Below are 26,782 nucleotides of genomic sequence, written 5' to 3' on the forward strand. Positions count from 1 at the left end.
CATTGCAGATGACATCCATACACACACACAGGCCATGACATCCCAACATACACACAGGCCATGACAACCTGATTGTCAACACACACACAGGCCATGATATCCCAACACACACACTGGCCATGACAACCTGATTGTCAACACACACACAGGCCATGATATTCCAACACACACACTGGCCATGACATTCCAACACACACACAGGCCATGACATCCCAACACACACACACACACAGGCCATGACATTCCAACACACACACAGGCCATGACATCCCAACACAAACACAGGCCATGACATCCCAACACACACACAGGCCATCACATCCCAACACACACACACAGGCCATGACATTCCAACACACACACAGGCCATGACATTCCAACACACACACACAGGCCATGACATCCCGACACACACACAGGCCATGACATTCCAACACACACACACACACACTGGCAATGACATCCCAACATACACACAGGCCATGACATTCCAACACACACACAGGCCATGACATCCCAACACACACACAGGCCATGACTTCCCAACATACACACAGGCCATGACATCCCAACACACACACACAGGCCATGACATCCCAACACACACACAGGCCATGACATCCCAATACACACACTGGACATGACATTCCAACACACACAGGACATGACATCCTGATTGCCAACACACATGCAGGCCATGTATAAAACTGTAATATCCGCAGTCAGATACTGCTGAACCCCTCAGTAAACTGAATAATCTACAGTCAGACACTACTCAACCCAACAGTAAACTGTATTGACAGTGAAACACTGCTGAACCCTTCAGTAAACTGTATAATCCACAGTCAGACACTGGTGAACCCAACAGTAAACTGTATAATCTACAGTCAGACACTGCTGAACCCTTCAGTAAACTGTATTGACAGTCAGATACTGCTGAACCCTTCAGTAAACTGTATAATCCACAGTCAGATACTGTTGAACCCTTCAGTAAACAGTATAATCCACAGTCAGATACTGCTGAACCCCTCAGTTAACTGTATAATCCACAGTCAGACACTGCTGAACCCAACAGTAAACTGTATAATCTACAGTCAGACACTGTTGAACCCCTCAGTAAACTGTATTGACAGTCACACACTGCTGAACCCTTCAGTAAACTGTATAATCCACAGTCAGATACTGTTGAACCCCTCAGTAAACAGTATAATCCACAGTCAGACACTGCTGAACCCTTCAGTAAACTGTATAATCCACATTCTGACACTGTTGAACCCTTAAATAAACTGTATAATCCACAGTCACACACTGCTGAACCCCTCAGTAAACTGTATAATCCACAGTCAGACACTGTTGAACCCTTCAGTAAACTGTATTATCCACAGTCCGACACTGTTGAACACAACAGTAAACTGTAATATCCGCAGTCAGATACTGTTGAACCCCTCAGTAAACTGTATAATCCACAGTCAGATACTGTTGAACCCTTCAGTAAACTGTATAATCAACAGTCAGACACTGCTGAACCCCTCAGTTAACTGTATAATCCACAGTCAGACACTGCTGAACCCAACAGTAAACTGTATAATCTACAGTCAGACACTGTTGAACCCCTCAGTAAACTGTATTGACAGTCACACACTGCTGAACCCTTCAGTAAACTGTATAATCCACAGTCAGATACTGTTGAACCCCTCAGTAAACAGTATAATCCACAGTCAGACACTGCTGAACCCTTCAGTAAACTGTATAATCCACATTCTGACACTGTTGAACCCTTAAATAAACTGTATAATCCACAGTCACACACTGCTGAACCCCTCAGTAAACTGTATAATCCACAGTCAGACACTGTTGAACCCTTCAGTAAACTGTATTATCCACAGTCCGACACTGTTGAACACAACAGTAAACTGTAATATCCGCAGTCAGATACTGTTGAACCCCTCAGTAAACTGTATAATCCACAGTCAGATACTGTTGAACCCTTCAGTAAACTGTATAATCAACAGTCAGACACTGCTGAACCCCTCAGTAAACTGTATAATCCACAGTTAGACACTGTTGAACCCCTCAGTAAACTGTATAATCCACAGTCAGATACTGTTGAACCCCTCAGTAAACTGTATAATCTACAGTCAGACACTGTTGAACCCTTCAGTAAACTGTATAATCCACAGTCAGATACTGTTGAACACCTCAGTAAACTGTATAATCTACAGTCAGACACTGTTGAACCCTTCAGTAAACTGTATTGACAGTCAGATACTGCTGAACCCTTCAGTAAACAGTATAATCCACAGTCAGATACTGTTGAACACCTCAGTAAACTGTATAATCCACAGTCAGATACTGTTGAACCCCTCAGTAAACTGTATTGACAGTCAGATACTGCTGAACCCTTCAGTAAACTGTATAATCCACAGTCAGACACTGTTGAACACAACAGTAAACTGTATAATCCACAGTCAGACACTGTTGAACCCCTCAGTAAACTGTATAATCCACTGTCAGATACTGTTGAACCCTTCAGTAAACTGTATAATCCACAGTCAGATACTGTTGAACCCTTCAGTAAACAGTATAATCCACAGTCAGATACTGTTGAACCCCTCAGTAAACTGTATAATCCACAGTCAGACACTGTTGAACCCTTCAGTAAACTGTATAATCCACAGTCAGACACTGCTGAACCCCTCAGTAAACAGTATAATCCACAGTCAGATACTGTTGAACACCTCAGTAAACTGTATAATCCACAGTCAGACACTGTTGAACCCCTCAGTAAACTGTATTGACAGTCAGATACTGCTGAACCCTTCAGTAAACTGTATAATCCACAGTCAGACACTGTTGAACCCCTCAGTAAACTGTATAATCCACTGTCAGATACTGTTGAACCCTTCAGTAAACAGTATAATGCACAGTCAGATACTGTTGAACCCTTCAGTAAACAGTATAATCCACAGTCAGATACTGTTGAACCCTTCAGTAAACTGTATAATCCACAGTCAGACACTGTTGAACCCCTCAATAAACTGTATAATCCACAGTCAGACACTGCTGAACCCCTCAGTAAACTGTATAATCCACAGTCAGACACAGTTGAACCCCTCAGTAAACTGTATTATCCACAGTCAGATACTGTTGAACACAACAGTAAACTGTAATATCCGCAGTCAGACACTGTTGAACCCCTCAGTAAACTGTATTGACAGTCAGATACTGCTGAACCCTTCAGTAAACTGTATAATCCACAGTCAGATACTGTTGAACCCTTCAGTAAACTGTATAATCCACAGTCAGACACTGTTGAACACAACAGTAAACTGTATAATCCACAGTCAGACACTGTTGAACCCCTCAGTAAACAGTATAATCTACAGTCAGATACTGTTGAACCCTTCAGTAAACTGTATAATCCACAGTCAGATACTGTTGAACACCTCAGTAAACTGTATAATCCACAGTCAGATACTGTTGAACCCTTCAGTAAACTGTATTGACAGTCAGATACTGCTGAACCCTTCAGTAAACTGTATAATCCACAGTCAGATACTGTTGAACCCTTCAGTAAACTGTATAATCCACAATCAGATACTGTTGAACCCCTCAGTAAACTGTATAATCCACAGTCAGACACTGTTGAACCCTTCAGTAAACTGTATTGACAGTCAGATACTGCTGAACCCTTCAGTAAACTGTATAATCCACAGTCAGATACTGTTGAACCCTTCAGTAAACTGTATAATCCACAGTGAGATACTGTTGAACCCTTCAGTAAACTGTATAATCAACAGTCAGATACTGTTGAACCCCTCAGTAAACTGTATAATCCACAGTCAAATACTGTTGAACCCTTCAGTAAACTGTATAATCCACAGTCAGATACTGTTGAACCCTTCAGTAAACTGTATAATCCACAGTCAGACACTGCTGAAACCCTCAGTAAACTGTATAATCTACAGTCAGATACTGTTGAACCCTTCAGTAAACTGTATTGACAGTCAGATACTGCTGAACCCTTCAGTAAACTGTATAATCCACTGTCAGATACTGTTGAACCCTTCAGTAAACAGTATAATCCACAGTCAGATACTGTTGAACCCTTCAGTAAACAGTATAATCCACAGTCAGATACTGTTGAACCCCTCAGTAAACTGTATAATCCACAGTCAGACACTGTTGAACCCCTCAGTAAACTGTATAATCCACAGTCAGACACTGCTGAACCCCTCAGTAAACAGTATAATCCACAGTCAGATACTGTTGAACACCTCAGTAAACTGTATAATCCACAGTCAGACACTGTTAAACCCCTCAGTAAACTGTATTGACAGTCAGATACTGCTGAACCCCTCAGTAAACTGTATTGACAGTCAGATACTGCTGAACCCTTCAGTAAACTGTATAATCCACAGTCAGACACTGTTGAACCCCTCAGTAAACTGTATAATCCACTGTCAGATACTGTTGAACCCTTCAGTAAACAGTATAATGCACAGTCAGATACCGTTGAACCCTTCAGTAAACAGTATAATCCACAGTCAGATACTGTTGAACCCTTCAGTAAACTGTATAATCCACAGTCAGACACTGTTGAACCCCTCAGTAAACTGTATAATCCACAGTCAGACACAGTTGAACCTCTCAGTAAACTGTATTATCCACAGTCAGATACTGTTGAACACAACAGTAAACTGTAATATCCGCAGTCAGACACTGTTGAACCCCTCAGTAAACTGTATTGACAGTCAGATACTGCTGAACCCTTCAGTAAACTGTATAATCCACAGTCAGATACTGTTGAACCCTTCAGTAAACTGTATAATCCACAGTCAGACACTGTTGAACACCTCAGTAAACTGTATAATCCACAGTCAGATACTGTTGAGCCCTTCAGTAAACTGTATTGACAGTCAGATACTGCTGAACCCTTCAGTAAACTGTATAATCCACAGTCAGATACTGTTGAACCCTTCAGTAAACTGTATAATCCACAATCAGATACTGTTGAACCCCTCAGTAAACTGTATAATCCACAGTCAGACACTGTTGAACCCTTCAGTAAACTGTATTGACAGTCAGATACTGCTGAACCCTTCAGTAAACTGTATAATCCACAGTCAGATACTGTTGAACCCTTCAGTAAACTGTATAATCCACAGTGAGATACTGTTGAACCCTTCAGTAAACTGTATAATCAACAGTCAGATACTGTTGAACCCCTCAGTAAACTGTATAATCCACAGTCAAATACTGTTGAACCCTTCAGTAAACTGTATAATCCACAGTCAGATACTGTTGAACCCTTCAGTAAACTGTATAATCCACAGTCAGACACTGCTGAAACCCTCAGTAAACTGTATAATCTACAGTCAGATACTGTTGAACCCTTCAGTAAACTGTATTGACAGTCAGATACTGCTGAACCCTTCAGTAAACTGTATAATCCACAGTCAGACACTGTTGAACACAACAGTAAACTGTAATATCAGCAGTCAGACACTGTTGAACCCCTCAGTAAACTGTATTGACAGTCAGATACTGCTGAACCCTTCAGTAAACTGTATAATCCACAGTCAGATACTGTTGAACCCTTCAGTAAACTGTATAATCCACAGTCAGATACTGTTGAACCCTTCAGTAAACTGTATAATCCACAATCAGATACTGTTGAACACCTCAGTAAACTGTATAATCCACAGTCAGATACTGTTGAACCCTTCAGTAAACTGTATTGACAGTCAGATACTGCTGAACCCTTCAGTAAACTGTATAATCCACAGTCAGATACTGTTGAACCCTTCAGTAAACTGTATAATCCACAATCAGATACTGTTGAACCCCTCAGTAAACTGTATAATCCACAGTCAGACACTGTTGAACCCTTCAGTAAACTGTATTGACAGTCAGATACTGCTGAACCCTTCAGTAAACTGTATAATCCACAGTCAGATACTGTTGAACCCTTCAGTAAACTGTATAATCCACAGTGAGATACTGTTGAACCCTTCAGTAAACTGTATAATCCAGTCAGATACTGTTGAACCCCTCAGTAAACTGTATAATCCACAGTCAAATACTGTTGAACCCTTCAGTAAACTGTATAATCCACAGTCAGATACTGTTGAACCCTTCAGTAAACTGTATAATCCACAGTCAGACACTGCTGAAACCCTCAGTAAACTGTATAATCTACAGTCAGATACTGTTGAACCCTTCAGTAAACTGTATTGACAGTCAGATACTGCTGAACCCTTCAGTAAACTGTATAATCCACAGTCAGACACTGTTGAACACAACAGTAAACTGTAATATCTGCAGTCAGACACTGTTGAACCCCTCAGTAAACTGTATTGACAGTCAGATACTGCTGAACCCTTCAGTAAACTGTATAATCCACAGTCAGATACTGTTGAACCCTTCAGTAAACTGTATAATCCACAGTCAGACACTGTTGAACACAACAGTAAACTGTATAATCCACAGTCAGACACTGTTGAACCCTTCAGTAAACTGTATTATCCACAGTCAGATACTGTTGAACCCTTCAGTAAACTGTATAATCCACAGTCAGACACTGTTGAACCCTTCAGTAAACTGTATAATCTACAGTCAGATACTGTTGAACCCTTCAGTAAACAGTATAATCCACAGTCAGATACTGTTGAACACCTCAGTAAACTGTATAATCCACAGTCAGATACTGTTGAACCCTTCAGTAAACTGTATTGACAGTCAGATACTGCTGAACCCTTCAGTAAACTGTATAATCCACAGTCAGACACTGTTGAACACCTCAGTAAACTGTATAATCCACAGTCAGACACTGTTGAACACAACAGAAAACTGTATAATCCACAGTCAGATACTGTTGAACCCAACAGTAAACTGTATAATCCACAGTGAGATACTGTTGAACCCTTCAGTAAACTGTATAATCCACAGTCAGATACTGTTGAACCCTTCAGTAAACTGTATAATCCACAGTCAGATACTGTTGAACCCTTCAGGTAAACTGTATAATCTACAGTCAGACACTGCTGAACCCCTCAGTAAACTGTATAATCTACAGTCAGATACTGTTGAACCCTTCATTAAACAGTATAATCCACAGTCAGACACTGTTGAACCCAACAGTAAACTGTATAATCCACAGTCAGATACTGTTGAACCCTTCAGTAAACTGTATAATCAACAGTCAGACACTGCTGAACCCTTCAGTAAACTGTATTGACAGTCAGATACTGCTGAACCCCTCAGTAAACTGTATTGACAGTCAGATATTCCTTATGTCTTAGTGTAGCATGGTAGTCAACAGACAAGAGAGAATGTACACCACGTTATGCATCCCTCACACAAGACTTCTGCAGAGTGAAAGCCGCATGTTGCCAATCATGTCTGTTCATACCAATGTGAAATGTATGGAAATTCAGAAACCAGCTAACAGTGTCATCAGCCTTCTCATCTACATTTCACTGTTATTGATACTGTGTGTATTTTCACACTTCATGCTACCAGGATAATAAGAAACATTAATTGAACTGTTGATTCTATAGTGCTACATATGCAGTAAGCAATTGACAAGTAAACAACCTGTAAATGGTCAAAAAAGCATTTACTTGGTGCAGGTCCTCCCAACAATCAGTTCAACCTGGTTCACCTATTCATCAGTTTGGAGTGGACTAATACTACAACTATTATTGTATTAGAGTGTTTTATGACTCTGGAGACACATAATCACAAACCTCTCCAGCAGTTTAAAGCCCCACCCTGACTATAAATAGCCTGCAAGGTGGCGGTGTTTCAGTTTCGAACAATGTAAACACAACCGAGTGTCGGGAGAAGTTTTTTGAAAACCATACGGAAACAAGATCACCATTGACTGTCAAACTAAGTATCAACTTGAATGACAAACCATGGATACAACAAATGGCTCCATATCAAGATATAAGTCAATACATTTTCTGTAGGGGAGGCTTGAGGGGAGAAACACATACAAAAATTATGGATGCCCTTATGCAATTGACACTTGGCATGCCAATCATGAGGGATCTGGGTCAGTGGGACCCGCCAAGTTTCACAGATCGAGTTACTTCGTCACGAGTGTGACTTTGCCAAAATACATTGCTACTGGGCAATGAAAAAATGTCACGGAAACGACAAAAAACTACTTTGATCACGTGAAAATATTTTTGACCATTACCAGTGTTTTTTACACGATCGTTGTCATCCAGATTCCAGATGAAGACAAGACGAACACAACAAAGAAAAACACAGTTGAAATCACCGATTACCGTGTATATGTGAGAAATGCTATTTATAAACTGCAGATATACCGTACACCACAGGATAACGATTGGTGCCGCGACACATATTATGTTGTTTTTTTGTTCAATTACACTGTTCATATTCATCACGACAAACGTATTAATTCGTTGTCGTCGGGAGATCTAGAATAGCTCAGAACAAGAACGTCTATAATTTCTGTGTTGGACTGCGTTCGATATATCTTGGACATTCCGCGGTATCATTTTATGAAGATGTGAAGACGACATGGCAGGTAGGTTTTGAAACCAAAGACCTACGCCTTTGTTGAAAAGTCTTGGAATCATTTGATAGATATTTATTACCATTAAAACTTACGTCCTTGTTGTCAAACGGCCCATGTGGGTGGGTGTTTACATGACGTCACCCGTTTACGCAATAACCAATGAAATGTGTGTGTTATCATGACGTCATATTGACCTGTCAGATCACTCGTATAAGCTCCGCCCACTAGAGTGCGGTAGTTCCTACCGCAGATGGGGCAGTAAGAGACACAGTGATGTGTATATAATACCTACAGCAGCTGCACAGAACACCAGGGGCCAGGTGGGAGTTTCAAACAACCACAGAAGCAGGCAGATGAAGCGTGAAGACTCTATACAATGAGTTCCAATGATTTCTTCACAAGACTTACGGCAGAATACAGACAAAATAGTATTTAATTGACTCTATACCTTAAATGTTTCAGAGTAAAATCTAATTTAAAATAGCCTAATTTCACAAGGGATCACGTTACTACCAGGAAGGAGTTACATGTGGGAAGTCATATGCTTTTCAGTTTCACAAAATAAAATAAGTATTTCTTATATCCTCTTAAGCGAGTCATGATTTTTATGAAAACCTATATGAAATATTAAAAAAAGCTTGGTAATTACTTACTCATAGAAAATGTCCATATCATATTTTGATACCCAAACTTGACTGAATCACAAGCAGTACAAACTGAAGCAAATGTAGATTTGGCCACACTTTGTGGGTGACAGACTGCTCTATAATAATGGTACAGCATATGACTGTCAAATCAAATAGGACAGACAAAATAGGAATTGACGACTATCTCATCCTTAATCTCCATGAGTTTCTACAATTATGAAGAGTAAGAGAAACCTGCTTCTATTGTGTGCAGCAATGTGGAAGAGGACCAGGCAACATACAGATAAGTTTGCCATGTCAGAACTCCATACATCTGGAATATTAGTTAACAATTTTGACAGCAGGGGTATTCAAGCAAGAAGTACTGACTGAAGTAAAGGAAAGCTCCTGGAATGTACAACAAAGCACTACTACTGACAAGTGAGCTACTTACACCTGCACAGCCACCGCAACAGCAGCAGCAGCAGCAGTAGCAGCAGCCTCCTCCGACACCAATATTTCACATTGTCATGCAAGGCTATAATAGCATGAAATACGAATCCAAATGTAGTTTTACGCCTTGTCAATTTCCATAAGCAATATACACCGTGACAGGCTACAAGCAGCCTCACACATCCCGCTATGCTGCAGCATGATCAGTGTGAACACTCACAAATGATGCTTTCCTGGAATGGCCACAGGCTCCAGTTTACAAATGACAGACACTGGAAGTGATTAAAGGCTTGGTAGGGAGCATTGAAGTTAGTAGGTGACATGGGTTTAGTTCCACTAGAAAGTGTCCACACAATATGCTGGGGCAGACGCTACACCACAGGTAAAGGAGTTTATGTACAGCATACTGATGTGTAGCCATCACAATAAGGCAAGCAAGGTGGGCGTGACTTGAGGTGGGATCAGGGATGTAGAAGTCATGGTAAGGCACACAGGGTGGGTGTGTCTTGAGGTGGGATCAGGGATGTAGAAGTCATGGTAAGGCACACAGGGTGGGTGTGTCTTGAGGTGGGATCAGGGATGTAGAAGTCATGGTAAGGCACACAGGGTGGGTGTGTCTTGGGGTGGGATCAGGGATGTAGAAGTCATGGTAAGGCACACAGGGTGGGCGTGACTTGAGGTGGGATCAGGGATGTAGAAGTCATGGTAAGGCACACAGGGTGGGTGTGTCTTGAGGTGGAATCAGGGATGTAGAAGTCATGGTAAGGCACACAGGGTGGGTGTGTCTTGGGGTGGGATCAGGGATGTAGAAGTCATGGTAAGGCACACAGGGTGGGTGCGTCTTGAGGTGGGATCAGGGATGTAGAAGTCATGGTAAGGCACACAGGGTGGGTGTGTCTTGAGGTGGGATCAGGGATGTAGAAGTCATGGTAAGGCACACAGGGTGGGTGTTACTTAAGGTGGGATCAGGGATGTAGAAGTCATGGTAAGGCACACAGGGTGGGTGCGTCTTGGGGTGGGATCAGGGATGTAGAAGTCATGGTAAGGCACACAGGGTGGGTGTGTCTTGGGGTGGGATCAGGGATGTAGAAGTCATGGTAAGGCACACAGGGTGGGTGTGTCTTGAGGTGGGATCAGGGATGTAGAAGTCATGGTAAGGCACACAGGGTGGGTGTGTCTTGGGGTGGGATCAGGGATGTAGAAGTCATGGTAAGGCACACAGGGTGGGTGTGTCTTGGGGTGGGATCAGGGATGTAGAAGTCATGGTAAGGCACACAGGGTGGGTGTGTCTTGAGGTGGGATCAGGGATGTAGAAGTCATGGTAAGGCACACAGGGTGGGTGTGTCTTGGGGTGGGATCAGGGATGTAGAAGTCATGGTAAGGCACACAGGGTGGGTGTGTCTTGGGGTGGGATCAGGGATGTAGAAGTCATGGTAAGGCACACAGGGTGGGCGTGACTTGAGGTGGGATCAGGGATGTAGAAGTCATGGTAAGGCACACAGGGTGGGTGTGTCTTGAGGTGGGATCAGGGATGTAGAAGTCATGGTAAGGCACACAGGGTGGGTGTGTCTTGAGGTGGGATCAGGGATCATGGAGTGTGGTGTTGTAGGTGGAGTGTGGTGTTGATAGTGGAGGGTGGTGTTGATGGTGGAGGGTGGTGTTGATGGTGGAGGGTGGTGTTGATGGTGGAGTGTGGTGTTGATGGTGGAGTGTGGTGTTGATAGTGGAGGGTGGTGTTGATGGTGGAGGGTGGTGTTGATGGTGGAGGGTGGTGTTGATGGTGGAGGGTGGTGTTGATGGTGGAGTGTGGTGTTGATGGTGGAGTGTGGTGTTGATAGTGGAGGGTGGTGTTGATGGTGGAGGGTGGTGTTGATAGTGGAGGGTGGTGTTGATGGTGGAGGGTTGTGTTGATAGTGGAGGGTGGTGTTGATAGTGGAGAGTGGTGTTGATAGTGGAGAGTGGTGTTGATAGTGGAGGGTGGTGTTGATGGTGGAGGGTTGTGTTGATAGTGGAGGGTGGTGTTGATAGTGGAGAGTGGTGTTGATAGTGGAGGGTGGTGTTGATAGTGGAGGGTGGTGTTGATAGTGGAGAGTGGTGTTGATAGTGGAGGGTGGTGTGTGGAGGGTGGTGTTGATGTGTGGAGGGTGGTGTTGATTATGGAAGGTGGTGTTGATTATTGAGGGTGGTGTTGATTATTGAGGGTGGTGTTGATGGTGGAGGGTGGTGTTGATGGTGGAGGGTGGTGTGTGGAGGGTGGTGTTGATGGTGGAGGGTGGTGTTAATTATGGAAGGTGGTGTTGATTATTGAGGGTGGTGTTGATAGTGGAGGGTGGTGTTGATGGTGGAGGGTGGTGTTGATGGTGGAGGGTGGTGTTGATAGTGGAGGGTGGTGTTGATGGTGGAGGGTGGTGTTGATAGTGGAGGGTGGTGTTGATAGTGGAGGGTGGTGTGTGGAGGGTGGTGTTGATGTGTGGAGGGTGGTGTTGATTATGGAAGGTGGTGTTGATTATTGAGGGTGGTGTTGATTATTGAGGGTGGTGTTGATGGTGGAGGGTGGTGTTGATGGTGGAGGGTGGTGTGTGGAGGGTGGTGTTGATGGTGGAGGGTGGTGTTAATTATGGAAGGTGGTGTTGATTATTGAGGGTGGTGTTGATAGTGGAGGGTGGTGTTGATGGTGGAGGGTGGTGTTGATGGTGGAGGGTGGTGTTGATAGTGGAGGGTGGTGTTGATGGTGGAGGGTGGTGTTGATAGTGGAGGGTGGTGTGTGGATGGTGGTGTTGATGGTGGAGGGTGGTGTTGATGGTGGAGGGTGGTGTTGATAGTGGAGGGTGGTGTGTGGATGGTGGTGTTGATGGTGGAGGGTGGAGGGTGGTGTTGATGGTGGAGGGTGGTGTGTGGAGGGTGGTGTTGATGGTGGAGGGTGGTGTTGATGGTGGAGGGTGGTGTTGATGGTGGAGGGTGGAGGGTGGTGTTGATGGTGGAGGGTGGTGTGTGGAGGGTGGTGTTGATGGTGGAGGGTGGTGTTGATGGTGGAGGGTGGTGTTGATGGTGGAGGGTGGTGTTGATAGTGGAGGGTGGAGGGTGGTGTTGATGGTGGAGGGTGGTGTTGATAGTGGAGGGTGGTGTGTGGAGGGTGGTGTTGATGGTGGAGGGTTGTGTTGATGGTGGAGGGTGGTGTTGATGGTGGAGGGTGGCGTTGATGGTGGAGGGTGGTGTTGATGGTGGAGGGTGGTGTTGATAGTGGAGGGTGGTGTTGATAGTGGAGGGTGGTGTTGATGGTGGAGGGTGGTGTTGATAGTGGAGGGTGGTGTGTGGAGGGTGGTGTTGATAGTGGAGGGTGGTGTTGATGGTGGAGGGTGGTGTTGATAGTGGAGGGTGGTGTGTGGATGGTGGTGTTGATGGTGGAGGGTGGTGTTGATGGTGGCGGGTGGTGTGTGGAGGGTGGTGTTGATGGTGGAGGGTGGTGTTGATGGTGGAGGGTGGAGGGTGGTGTTGATGGTGGAGGGTGGTGTTGATAGTGGAGGGTGGTGTTGATGGTGGAGGGTGGTGTTGATAGTGGAGGGTGGTGTGTGGAGGGTGGTGTTGATAGTGGAGGGTGGTGTTGATGGTGGAGGGTGGTGTTGATAGTGGAGGGTGGTGTGTGGATGGTGGTGTTGATGGTGGAGGGTGGTGTTGATGGTGGCGGGTGGTGTGTGGAGGGTGGTGTTGATGGTGGAGGGTGGTGTTGATGGTGGATGGTGGAGGGTGGTGTTGATAGTGGAGGGTGGTGTTGATGGTGGAGGGTGGTGTGTGGAGGGTGGTGTTGATGGTGGAGGGTGGTGTTGATGGTGGATGGTGGAGGGTGGTGTTGATAGTGGAGGGTGGTGTTGATGGTGGAGGGTGGTGTTGATGGTGGATGGTGGAGGGTGGTGTTGATGGTGGAGGGTGGTGTGTGGAGGGTGGTGTTGATGGTGGAGGGTGGTGTTGATGGTGGAGCATGGTTGAGTGTGGTATTAATGATGGAGTATGCTGGAATTATATGTCATAAACTTTTACATGTGATGTACAACTTTGCAATGATAAAGATGTAAGCAGCACTTAAATGCAAACAAACTCAAGAATGAGACATCAGTTACATATGCAAGAGAGTGAAAGAAACGACATGTCAGTTCCATCCTCAGCGTGATTTAGTGATTTAGATACAGATCAAGTATTGTACCTGCAGTCACACTGTGGCAAGCCCATGCTCACATTATGGCCATAGGCACCTTCAGGCAATTAACAATATATAGATTTCTGATTAGTGGCATTGTTGATCACCCTGTAATTGCCAGGCATGATACTCTATCCTGATGTGATTGTCACAGGTAATTAAACCTGTATGACTGGCCGGGCTCACCACAAACACAACACAGCTTATGTTGGTAATTCTAATAATTCCTTGGCCAATCACTACAGTTGGTGATTAGATCACTGTTCTACTTTTATCATAAAGGCCCTTAATAATTGTCACGCTGGGATATGATATTGAAGAAACTAATATTGTTGACCTTTACATGTTTCAATACATCTCTTTTTATTCAAACTGATACAACCTTCACTTTTCAGGACAAACAAATCAACTTCTATGCATCAGACATGCCAAGCAATATGTACTTGCAATAATGAGAAACTAATAAGTACATTAGTGTACCGAGACATCTGACATTAAACGACACAGAGAGCTGACAAAGATGCCTGGCCAAATACTGTGTACTCAACATCACCAGGATGGTACAAAGATACTATACTTCATCGTCACACCGTCCCCTCACATGGTACAATACATCATTGGCCACTATACATCATCGTCCCCTCACATGGTACAATACATCACTGTCTACTATACATCATCGTCCCCTCACATGGTACAATACATCACTGGCTACTATACATCATCGTCCCCTCACATGGTTCAATACATCATTGGCCACTATACATCATCGTCCCCTCACATGGTACAATACATCACTGGCTACTATACATCATCCCCTCACATGGTACAATACATCACTGGCCGCTATACATCATCGTCCACTCACATGGTACAATACATCACTTTCTACTATACATCATCGTCCCCTCACATGGTACAATACATCATTGGCCACTATACATCATCGTCCCCTCACATGGTACAATACATCACTGGCCACTATACATCATCATCCCCCCACATGGTACAATACATTATTGGCCACTATACATCATCGTCCCCTCACATGGTACAATACATCACTGGCCACTATACATCATCGTCCCCTCACATGGTACAATACATCACTGGCCACTATACATCATCGTCCCCTCACATGGTACAATACATCATCGTCCCCTCACATGGTACAATACATCACTGGCTACTATACATCATCGTCCCCCCTCATGGTACAATACATCATCATCCCCTCACATGGTACAATACATCACTGTCTACTATACATCATCATCCCCTCACATGGTACAATACATCATCATCCCCTCACATGGTACAATACATTACTGGCCACTATACATCATCGTCCCCTCACATGGTACAATACATCATCGTCCCCTCACATGGTACAATACATCACTGGCTACTGTACATCATCGTCCCCCCACATGGTACAATACATCATCATCCCCTCACATGGTACAATACATCATTGGCCACTATACATCATCGTCCCCTCACATGGTACAATACATCATCGTCCCCTCACATGGTACAATACATCACTGGCTACTATACATCATTGTCCCCCAAAATGGTACAATACATCATCATCCCCCCACACGGTACAATACATCACTGGCCGCTATACATCATCGTCCCCTCACATGGTACAATACATCACTGGCTACTATACATCATCGTCCCCTCACATGGTACAATACATCACTGGCTGCTATACATCATCATCCCCTCACATGGTACAATACATCATTGGCCGCTATACATCATCGTCCCCTCACATGGTACACTACATCACTGGCTACTATACATCATCATCCCCTCACATGGTACAATACATCATTGGCCGCTATACATCATCATCCCCCCACATGGTACAATACATCACTGGCCACTATACATCATCGTTCTATCAGACGGTACAATACATCACTGGCTACTATACATCATCGTCCCCTCACATGGTACAATACATCACTGGCTACTATACATCATCGTCCCCTCACACGGTACAATACATCACTGACCACACTATACATCACATCTAGTCAGCATCTTTTTAAAAAAATAGTCAATGAAAAACTCCTGCAGTTAACTTGCAGACAAATGTCTGTGACTTAGTTCCTAACAAAAAATGCTTCACTTCTTTCGAGGCCTGTAGTCAGTTTTTACAGATCAGTACTGAGATCAAAAGGCTTAAATCTGAATGAGTGTAAGCTAGCAGTTGAGGTTGTGTAGCAGCCATTGGTAGGCCTACTCACTTATGCACCTCCCTTGAGAGAATCAAATCTGGTCTTGTTTTTACCCTTATACTCACATCAGCTCTAAGGATAATTACTACACTTGTTCTGAAGGAGGCGATACAGTCTCTTCCCTACTTGGTGACATGACACCTCTGTGTGAGGGAACCCACTGCTCTGCGTGAGGGAACCCACTGCTCTGTGTGAGGGAACCCACTGCTCTGTGAAATACTTTAGGAATGTTTGAAATATCTCAGCATCTCAGTTAACTGTTGTCAGTTGTACATGTCACTGCTTAACAAAAGTTCAACTTGATATACCAATGGTTAACAATAATTCCAGCCATAATTCTGAAGTCATGCCCCATCACTGCTGCCTTGCTCAAAAGAAACACATAGTGGTAATCTCATTGGACGTTTAACTTAAAGAATGGTTTGCTTTTCTTGCATAGAATGAAAATACAAAGAGCAATTGTCACATCAGGCACCAGGGCACTGAGACAGTGACACATGGATGTGAGTAAACCCATGTCAAATAATAAGGCATGAATGTACTCTGGCCTAATATAAAACTTCAACATCAGAGAACATGAGTCTAAATTATCTGATGAAAAAGATTCCAATAGGCTTAAAAGGCAAAATAGTGAAGAAAATTATATGAATGGATCACTGAAAATCAGTGATGACACCAGCTATTGGCAAAAAGGTAAGCATGTCCTGCAAGGCCTCCACTGTGACATAGATGCTGACCATTGAATGGCACCCCCAGATGTCACCAGCTGGCTGTCACACTAGTTATTACAACATATTACATATATCACTATCAAAGCTAAACATCCAACTTCATGTATGGAGGTGTATCCACAACCTTTCAGTCTCTCCAAGTCAACTAAAATTTCAAATATATCCATGGACAGCACCTCTCAATGTGGGATGTGTCCATGCAAGCTCAACGTAACAGGGTAACAATGTAGCCACACACAGGTGGTGACAAGGGCACATGAACAGGGGCACCACGTCACTGCACACAGACTATACTGGGGCACCATGTCACTACACACATACTGTACTGGGGCACCACATCACTGCACACATACTGTACTGGGGCACCACGTCACTGCACACATACTGTACTGGGGCACCACGTCACTACACACATACTGTACTGGGGCACCATGTCACTGCACACATACTGTACTGGGGCACCACATCACTGCACACATACTGTACTGGGGCACCACATCACTGCACACATACTGTACTGGGGCACCACGTCACTGCACACATACTGTACTGGGGCACCACATCACTGCACACATACTGTACTGGGGCACCACGTCACTGCACACATACTGTACTGGGGCACCACATCACTGCACACATACTGTACTGGGGCACATGTCACTGCACACATACTGTACTGGGGCACATGTCACTGCACACATACTGTACTGGGGAACCATGTCACTACACACAGACTGTACTGGGGCACCATGTCACTACACACAGCCTGTACTGGGGCACCACGTCACTGCACATAGCCTGTACTGGGGCACCACATCACTACACACAGCCTGTACTGGGGCACCACGTCACTGCACACAGCCTGTACTGGGGCACCACGTCACTGCACACAGCCTGTACTGGGGCACCATGTCACTACACACATACTGTACTGGGGCACCACATCACTGCACACATACTGTACTGGGGCACCACGTCACTGCACACATACTGTACTGGGGCACCACGTCACTGCACACATACTGTACTGGGGCACCACATCACTACACACATACTGTACTGGGGCACCACATCACTGCACACATACTGTACTGGGGCACCATGTCACTACACACATACTGTACTGGGGCACCACGTCACTGCACACATACTGTACTGGGGCACCACATCACTACACACATACTGTACTGGGGCACCACATCACTGCACACATACTGTACTGGGGCACCATGTCACTACACACATACTGTACTGGGGCACCACGTCACTGCACACATACTGTACTGGGGCACCACGTCACTGCACACAGCCTGTACTGGGGCACCATGTCACTACACACAGCCTGTACTGGGGCACCACGTCACTACACACAGCCTGTACTGGGGCACCACGTCACTGCACACAGCCTGTACTGGGGCACCATGTCACTACACACAGCCTGTACTGGGGCACCACGTCACTGCACACATACTGTACTGGGGCACCACGTCACTGCACACAGCCTGTACTGGGGCACCACATCACTGCACACATACTGTACTGGGGCACCACGTCACTGCACACATACTGTACTGGGGCACCACGTCACTACACACATACTGTACTGGGGCACCACGTCACTGCACACATACTGTACTGGGGCACCATGTCACTACACACAGTCTATACAGGGGCACCATGTCACTACACACATACTGTACTGGGGCACCACGTCACTACACACATACTGTACTGGGGCACCACGTCACTGCACACATACTGTACTGGGGCACCATGTCACTGCACACATACTGTACTGGGGCACCATGTCACTGCACACATACTGTACTGGGGCACCATGTCACTACACACATACTGTACTGGGGCACCATGTCACTACACACATACTGTACTGGGGCACCACGTCACTGCACACAGCCTGTACTGGGGCACCACATCACTGCACACATACTGTACTGGGGCACCACGTCACTGCACACATACTGTACTGGGGCACCACGTCACTACACACATACTGTACTGGGGCACCACGTCACTGCACACATACTGTACTGGGGCACCATGTCACTACACACAGTCTATACAGGGGCACCATGTCACTACACACATACTGTACTGGGGCACCATGTCACTACACACATACTGTACTGGGGCACCACGTCACTGCACACAGCCTGTACTGGGGCACCATGTCACTACACACAGCCTGTACTGGGGCACATGTCACTACACACAGCCTGTACTGGGGCACATGTCACTACACACAGCCTGTGCTGGGGCACCATGTCACTACACACAGCCTGTACTGGGGCACCATGTCACTGCACACAGCCTGTACTGGGGCACATGTCACTACACACAGCCTGTACAGGGGCACCATGTCACTACACTCAGCCTGTACAGGGGCACCATGTCACTACACTCAGCTTGTACTGGGGCACCATGTCACTACACACAGCCTGTACTGGGGCACCATGTCACTACACACAGCCTGTACAGGGGCACCATGTCACTACACTCAGCTTGTACTGGGGCACCATGTCACTGCACACAGACTGTACTGGGGCACATGTCACTACACACAGACTGTACTGGGGCACCATGTCACTACACACAGACTGTACTGGGGCACATGTCACTACACACAGCCTGTACTGGGGCACCATGTCACTACACACAGCCTGTACTGGGGCACCACATCACTGCACACAGACTGTACTGGGGCACCATGTCACTACACACAGCCTGTACTGGGGCACCATGTCACTACACACAGCCTGTACTGGGGCACCATGTCACTACACTCAGCTTGTACTGGGGCACATGTCACTACACACATACTGTACTGGGGCACCACGTCACTACACACAGACTGTACTGGGGCACATGTCACTACACACATACTGTACTGGGGCACCACATCACTGCACACATACTGTACTGGGGCACCACGTCACTACACACATACTGTACTGGGGCACCATGTCACTACACACAGACTGTACTGGGGCACCATGTCACTGCACACAGCCTGTACTGGGGCACCATGTCACTACACACAGCCTGTACTGGGGCACCATGTCACTACACACAGCCTGTACTGGGGCACATGTCACTACACACAGCCTGTGCTGGGGTACCATGTCACTACACAAAGTCTGTACTGGGGCACCATGTCACTACACACAGCCTGTACTGGGGCACATGTCACTACACACAGCCTGTACTGGGGCACCATGTCACTACACACAGTCTATACTGGGGCACCATGTCACTACACACAGCCTGTACTGGGGCACCATGTCACTACACACAGCCTGTACTGGGGCACATGTCACTACACACAGCCTGTACTGGGGCACATGTCACTACACACAGCCTGTACTGGGGCACATGTCACTACACACAGCCTGTACTGGGGCACCATGTCACTACACACAGCCTGTACTGGGGCACATGTCACTACACACAGCCTGTACTGGGGCACCATGTCACTACACACAGCCTGTACTGGGGCACATGTCACTACACACAGCCTGTACTGGGGCACATGTCACTACACACAGCCTGTACTGGGGCACATGTCACTACACACAGCCTGTACTGGTGGTGAGAGGGCCACCATGTCACTACACAAAGTCAAGATGGATCATCCAAATGCAATAATTCAAACTTAAAATTTCATTTGTTCACATATTTGAAACAAGAGGCCCATTGGGCCTGTATCGCTTACCTGGATATTTACGCAATCATGACAAAATATACATTTGCATTGTACATGTATATAATACTGCAAATATTTCATAATTTCGACTGTCAGCATTTGAAAGGGGTGGATGGCAAATCTTGACGGCATGAACATGTATTTCCCTACATACAAATGTAGAATGAAGATCCGAACCGTTTCCATGTTATGATCCAGGATTATTATTCTCTTCATAACAAACAAATGTATACAATGAATCAGTATATAATAGGGTGGGGATAATATCGGTTTGCATGTTATGGTCGAGGTTCTAATTCATTTGGGAGTGCCAGTGAGATGAACAGAAGGGCCAGTCCTGGTAGCATATGTGCATTCCTCTCATTATACTCTCAATTGTACATATGGTTATATGCTGGGGATCTTAACTGTTTCCAAGTTATGAACTCTTTTTGGCGCCGCCCCTCAGTCCCCGGGGGTTGGGGTGTGGTTCAGCCCCTCCATTTCTCCAATTTGAATCCCAAACATTGGAGAATGCTTCCAACCAAATATGGTTGATATCTATCTCTTAGTTCCAAAGAAGAAGTCATTTAAAGCAATACAGTCAAATTACCCCTATTTGGTCCCTACTTAATAGGGACCTATTGTAAGATTTTGAATCCCCACCACCTAGGGATGCTTCCAGTCAAAATTTCCGTTAATTTCCAATAAGTAGTTCAGAAGAAGAAGAAGTTGTTTGAATAAATTGTTGACGTACGGACAACGGACGCCACGGTACAGCATAAATTCACCTTGGTCCTTCGGTGAGCTAATAATGAGTGAGTGAGTTAATATTTAACGTCACATCGGCAATATTTCAGCCATATCGTGACGAACTAATAATGATAAAACCAGTGAGATAGATGGTATACAAACCTGAAACAAAGTAATATCTACAACATGGAGACACTCACTGGAACACACTGATACATACAAGCGTGGAGGATCATAGTTATAACAAGTATTTGTCACAGAGTGACGAAATATCCCCCGCCTGTACACCATAGTACCAAATATGAAGACAATCCAGCGATTAGTTCTTGAGATATTGTGGCAACACCGTTTTCCAACTCCAAAAACAGATTTGCCTGCTGTGACCTTGAAAATGGGGTCAAGGTCACCAAATCTGACAGGTGTATGCGGTGTCTGTATATACACTATAGTTCCAAATATGAAGACAATCCAGAGATTAGTTCTTGAGATATCGCGGCAACACTGTTTTCTAACTCCAAAAGCAGATTTGCCTGCTGTGACCTTGAAAATGGGATCAAGGTGACCAAAACCGACTGGTGTCTGCGGAGTCTGTATATACACCATAGTTCCAAATATGAAGACATTCCAGAGATTAGTTCTTGAGATATTGCGGCAACACCGTTTTCCAACTCCAAAAGCAGATATGCCTGCTGTGACCTTGAAAATGGGGTCAAGGTCACTAAAACCAACTGGTGTCTGCGGAGTCTGTATATACACCATAGTTCCAAATATGAAGACAATCCAGAGATTAGTTCTTGAGATATTGCGGCAACACCGTTTTCCAACTCCAAAAGCAGATATGCCTGCTGTGACCTTGAAAATGGGGTCAAGGTCACCAAAACCGACTGGTGTCTGCGGAGTCTGTATATACACCATAGTTCCAAATATGAAGACAATCCAGAGATTAGTTCTTGAGATATTGCGGCAACACCGTTTTCCAACTCCAAAAGCAGATATGCCTGCTGTGACCTTGAAAATGGGGTCAAGGTCACCAAAACCGACTGGTGTCTGCGGAGTCTGTATATACACCATAGTTCCAAATATGAAGACAATCCAGTGTTTAGTTCTTGAGATATCGCGGCAACAAACAGGTGGGACGTACGGACGGACGTACGGACGGACGTACGGACGGCCGTGAATACTATATCCCCCGCTTCGCGCTTTCGCGCGGCGGGGGATAAAAAGGTAATGTTCAAATGACATTTATACCCGTGCTCGTGGGTTTCACCGAAGTGGTAAACGTCTGACACCTGCATCACTTCGGGCTTTCCTCCCACATTAAGCTGACACGCTGTGATATAACTGGAATACTGTTAAAAGCGGCGTTAAACCCAACTCACTCACTCACTCACTCAAATGACATTTTCAATATGGTCGACTTGTCCTATGCATCAAATTTCACATTCATAAACCCAGTGTTGATAGAACAATATATCCATGGGTGTATCATTAACACAATGTTTTTGGAACAATAGATCCATGGGTGTATCATAAACACAGTGTTTATGGAACAATAGATCCATGAGTGTATCATAAACACAGTGTTTATACAACAATAGATCCATGAGTGTATCATAAACACAGTGTTGATGGAACAATAGATCCATGAGTGTATCATAAACACAGTGTTTATACAACAATAGATCCATGAGTGTATCATAAACACAGTGTTGATGGAACAATAGATCCATGGGTGTATCATAAACACAGTGTTTATACAACAATAGATCCATGAGTGTATCATAAACACAGTGTTTATACAACAATAGATCCATGGGTGTATCATAAACACAGTGTTTATACAACAATAGATCCATGGGTGTATAATAAACACAGTGTTTATACAACAATAGATCCATGGGTGTATCATAAACACAGTGTTGATGGAACAATAGATCCATGGGTGTATCATAAACACAGTGTTGATGGAACAATAGATCCATGGGTGTATCATAAACACAGTGTTTTTGGAACAATAGATCCATGGGTGTATCATAAACACAGTGTTGATGGAACAATAGATCCATGGGTGTATCATAAACACAGTGTTGATGGAACAATAGATCCATGGGTGTATCATAAACACAGTGTTGATGGAACAATAGATCCATGGGTGTATCATAAACACAGTGTTGATGGAACAATAGATCCATGGGTGTATCATAAACACAGTGTTGATGGAACAATAGATCCATGGGTGTATCATAAACACAGTGTTGATGGAACAATAGATCCATGGGTATGTGTGAAAGTCAGGTTCAAACTCTAAGTCTTCCAATAAGCACTGCAAGCACATACCTGTCATTACTTGTGGTATGATTCAAGCGAGTCTACAAGTGGAGATTTTCTTCTTTTTTTCTCTTTCAGACTGGATTGATTAACTGTTGACAAACCTTTTGGTGATTTGACAAAAAAGTGTAAAACAAATATCCAACACTCTACTCACCTCATAAACTGTCCACTTTGTTGGTTATGTGTGTTTTCTGAACCTGCATAAAAGAAAGAGACAAACTAAACAAATCGTCAATACGAATCTTGCTGCCATGCAGATCTCTTCCTTTTGTTAAAAAATTGGTAAAAATTTCAAACTGGTGACTGTGAACTCCTATTCCATTTCTTGTAGTGTCTCCCTATATGGAATACTTTTGAAGTCCATTCCCACTATATCATGTTTTTTCTGTGTCTATGTCACAAGCAGATATATCACTGTCCCTTATTACCTTATAATAACGTGATGATCATATATCATCCTCACAGATAGCACACGATTGTGTACTACAGATTCTCTTCAGTGATGCACAAAATCCCATTTCCAAATACAGCATAGTGTTGATATCAAAGCCAGTAATAAAGTGTGATCTTTCAACCATGACCTCCTCCCATCCCGACAGCGCCATCTAGCAGCAATCAATCACAACTGTCCAATGACCCATCGCTGCCGCAATATTTATTGAAATCGACAAGACTGGCCGCCACAACTACAAAGGTGTATTTCAGAGAAAATTGCATTTTCCCATCAATTACAGCAAACTTCTTTCTTCCTTGCATTTTGATGTGACAAGTGTCATATTGTCTGCAGTAACTAAACTAATATTGCCCATGTGACATGTACATAAAATAGGCCTCTTTCTCCATGTTAAAAACTTAATTGTGACAGGATTATATCTTTATTTGGAACAAGAGATAAAATTTCCTGGAATAATTGAGTCTATTACTTGGATTATGTTGTCAAAAATCCCTTAAGATATGCATTTTTTACATTCATCTTTATCTAAGACAGTTTTTGGGTCCACCATTACACACCAACTGAGACTGATTTACAGATAAATGTCACATGATATTTTTTTCTATACTTTTTAAATGTCCAGTTGATGATTTGCACATTGATAGCGTCAAATGACTCATTGCAATTTGTAAAAAAGTGCACATAAATAAAAATCAGCGAAACCAGACATTTTCTTTAACATGTACTGACACCTAAGTAACTTTTTGTCTGATAAACATATCAGTGTATTACCATTATGATGCCTTGGTATTGAGAAGTTATCTTGCCCTGAAAGCCCCAGCTATTGAAACCAGGGTGATGGGGCCTGTATGAGCTGTCCCACGTGTTGCTCAGTTTAGTGAAGGTAACAATGCCCAGCTTTACCCCCGCCTAGTGCCAGTGTAGCGCCCCCATGGGGAAGCCTCCTAGTAAAACAAGAAAATTAAGCTGAGGTCAAGACAAAGAAACACTCACTTAGGGATGAATTTCCCACAAAATAAATTGATTAAATATGAAAATAAGAGAATTTGATGAAATAGGAGTTTAAGAGTTCTATTATTATTTCAAGATGATCTTACTTATTAAGTTAGAAAAACCTAAAGCTTTTTTTCGTTATGCAAAGATAATCTTGTTATTTGTCATATGTAAACATTTTGAACTCAAAATTTATTGATTAATTTTTACATGAGATTTCAATGAAGTCAGCATAATGACAGTGCATAGGCCAGCCTGTATGAGAGTGATGTGTTGGTTACAAGTGGGTGTGCCAGTGTGCAACCCTGCATATAGCTAACACACATGGCCTGCGGTAATGTTGAATGCCAGACACATTTCACTTTTCCACATCATATTTTTGGAAGGTCGAGTTGCTGCCGCCAAGATAAACTATATACAACTATAACATGTGATGATGTTAAACCTCCTCTGCAAGTGTTCATCAGTTAGGCAACATAGGAAAAACAGGGTGAGAGGTGCTTTAAGGGTGCCTCCATTAAGATGTAACAGAAACACAATACAAAATACCACCAAGAGAAATGAATGTCATACACAGTGAAGTGAGTCATGAGAGGACACTGTGATCTCAATGTAACATCCTTCACACTGTCAACTCATGTTAAACATGGAACACTGCTGTAAGTCAGTTTCTGAGATTTGTTTCCACAACATCAACAACAAAATTGACCAAAGTTGAGTGGAGATGAAGATGCTTAAAGGAATCACTATCATCTACTCAAGTAAGAGTCCAAACACTGTGACAGGGTTAAAACATGTGATTCTCCTTTCAATCTTCAAAAAGTTGATTTGTTAATGTTGATGCAATGATCTTAATCCAATGCTACTGATACTTATGTCCATGCAGCCCAAACATCAGCCTCAGAGCATGTTGTTGGTAATCATATTCTGTAAATATTAATAAGATTTTCAATTCCATGCTTAAAAAAGTGACAGTGTGGCCGACCATGTTTTCATAAAGGTTCAGCTCTCTGCATTGAGCTTGTGGCTTCTGAGAGAGAAAGAAGACATTTAAAGATGTTGGTTGTTGTTCCAGTCGGTGGCACGGCCAGATGTGAATGCTAGTGCACTGATACACATCACATCAATCTTCAACATTTCTTTAGCTTGTCATTTCTTTCAAGATTCTTAAAGACTTTTAAAAAGTTCAAGTTTTTTAATATTTGCTACTTACAAAAAGGACTAACAATTAGACCAACATAGTCGACTATTCTTGTCGTAAGAGGCAACTAACGGGATGGGGTGGTCAGGCTTACTGACTTGGTTGATGCATGTCATTGTTTCCCAATTGCATATATCGATGCTCATGACATCAATCACTGGATTGTCTGCTCCAGACTCGATTATTTACAGTCTGCCGTCATGTTGCTGTAATATTGTTGAAACAAACAAACATTATATGTTAGGATATATACTGACAAGAGAGTTATCAAAATGACATAATAATGAGATCACATGTTTCCCTGTGTGCTAATGTTACTATACAAAATGTGGTTTAAAGAGTGTGTCAGTTTAATGTCAAGTTTGATCCAATAAGTAGGACATCATTTATAGATTATGGATATCCTAGGTTTTAAATGCCGGGGACATTTCCAGTTTGTCAGTACAGAGGCTTAACAAGTTGCTGTTTAAAATCAGAACTTAGTTGTAAAAAGATCCCTCACTGATTTCCTTCTCTTCATATACATACATTCT

At 43.9% G+C, this 26,782-nt stretch overlaps 1 protein-coding gene across 3 annotated transcripts in view; it reads right to left on the reverse strand.

Moving 5' to 3' along the window:
- Positions 1 to 26,782, reverse strand: part of LOC139458353 (kin of IRRE-like protein 1) — a 230,737-nt gene that overhangs the window by 157,114 nt on the left and 46,841 nt on the right. For 2 of the 3 annotated variants that reach the window (XM_071239751.1, XM_071239747.1), the window contains exon 3: positions 23,756 to 23,798. The gene's annotated coding sequence lies outside the window, so the exon portion shown is untranslated. Of the gene's footprint in view, positions 1 to 23,755; positions 23,799 to 24,826; positions 25,000 to 26,782 lie in introns of all 3 variants that reach the window. The other variant, XM_071239748.1, reaches the window with a different exon arrangement.

Source organism: Haliotis cracherodii, unplaced genomic scaffold, assembly GCF_022045235.1.
Source record: "Haliotis cracherodii isolate W230 unplaced genomic scaffold, xgHalCrac1.p SCAF_12, whole genome shotgun sequence".
NCBI classification, from domain to species: Eukaryota; Metazoa; Mollusca; class Gastropoda; order Lepetellida; family Haliotidae; genus Haliotis; species Haliotis cracherodii.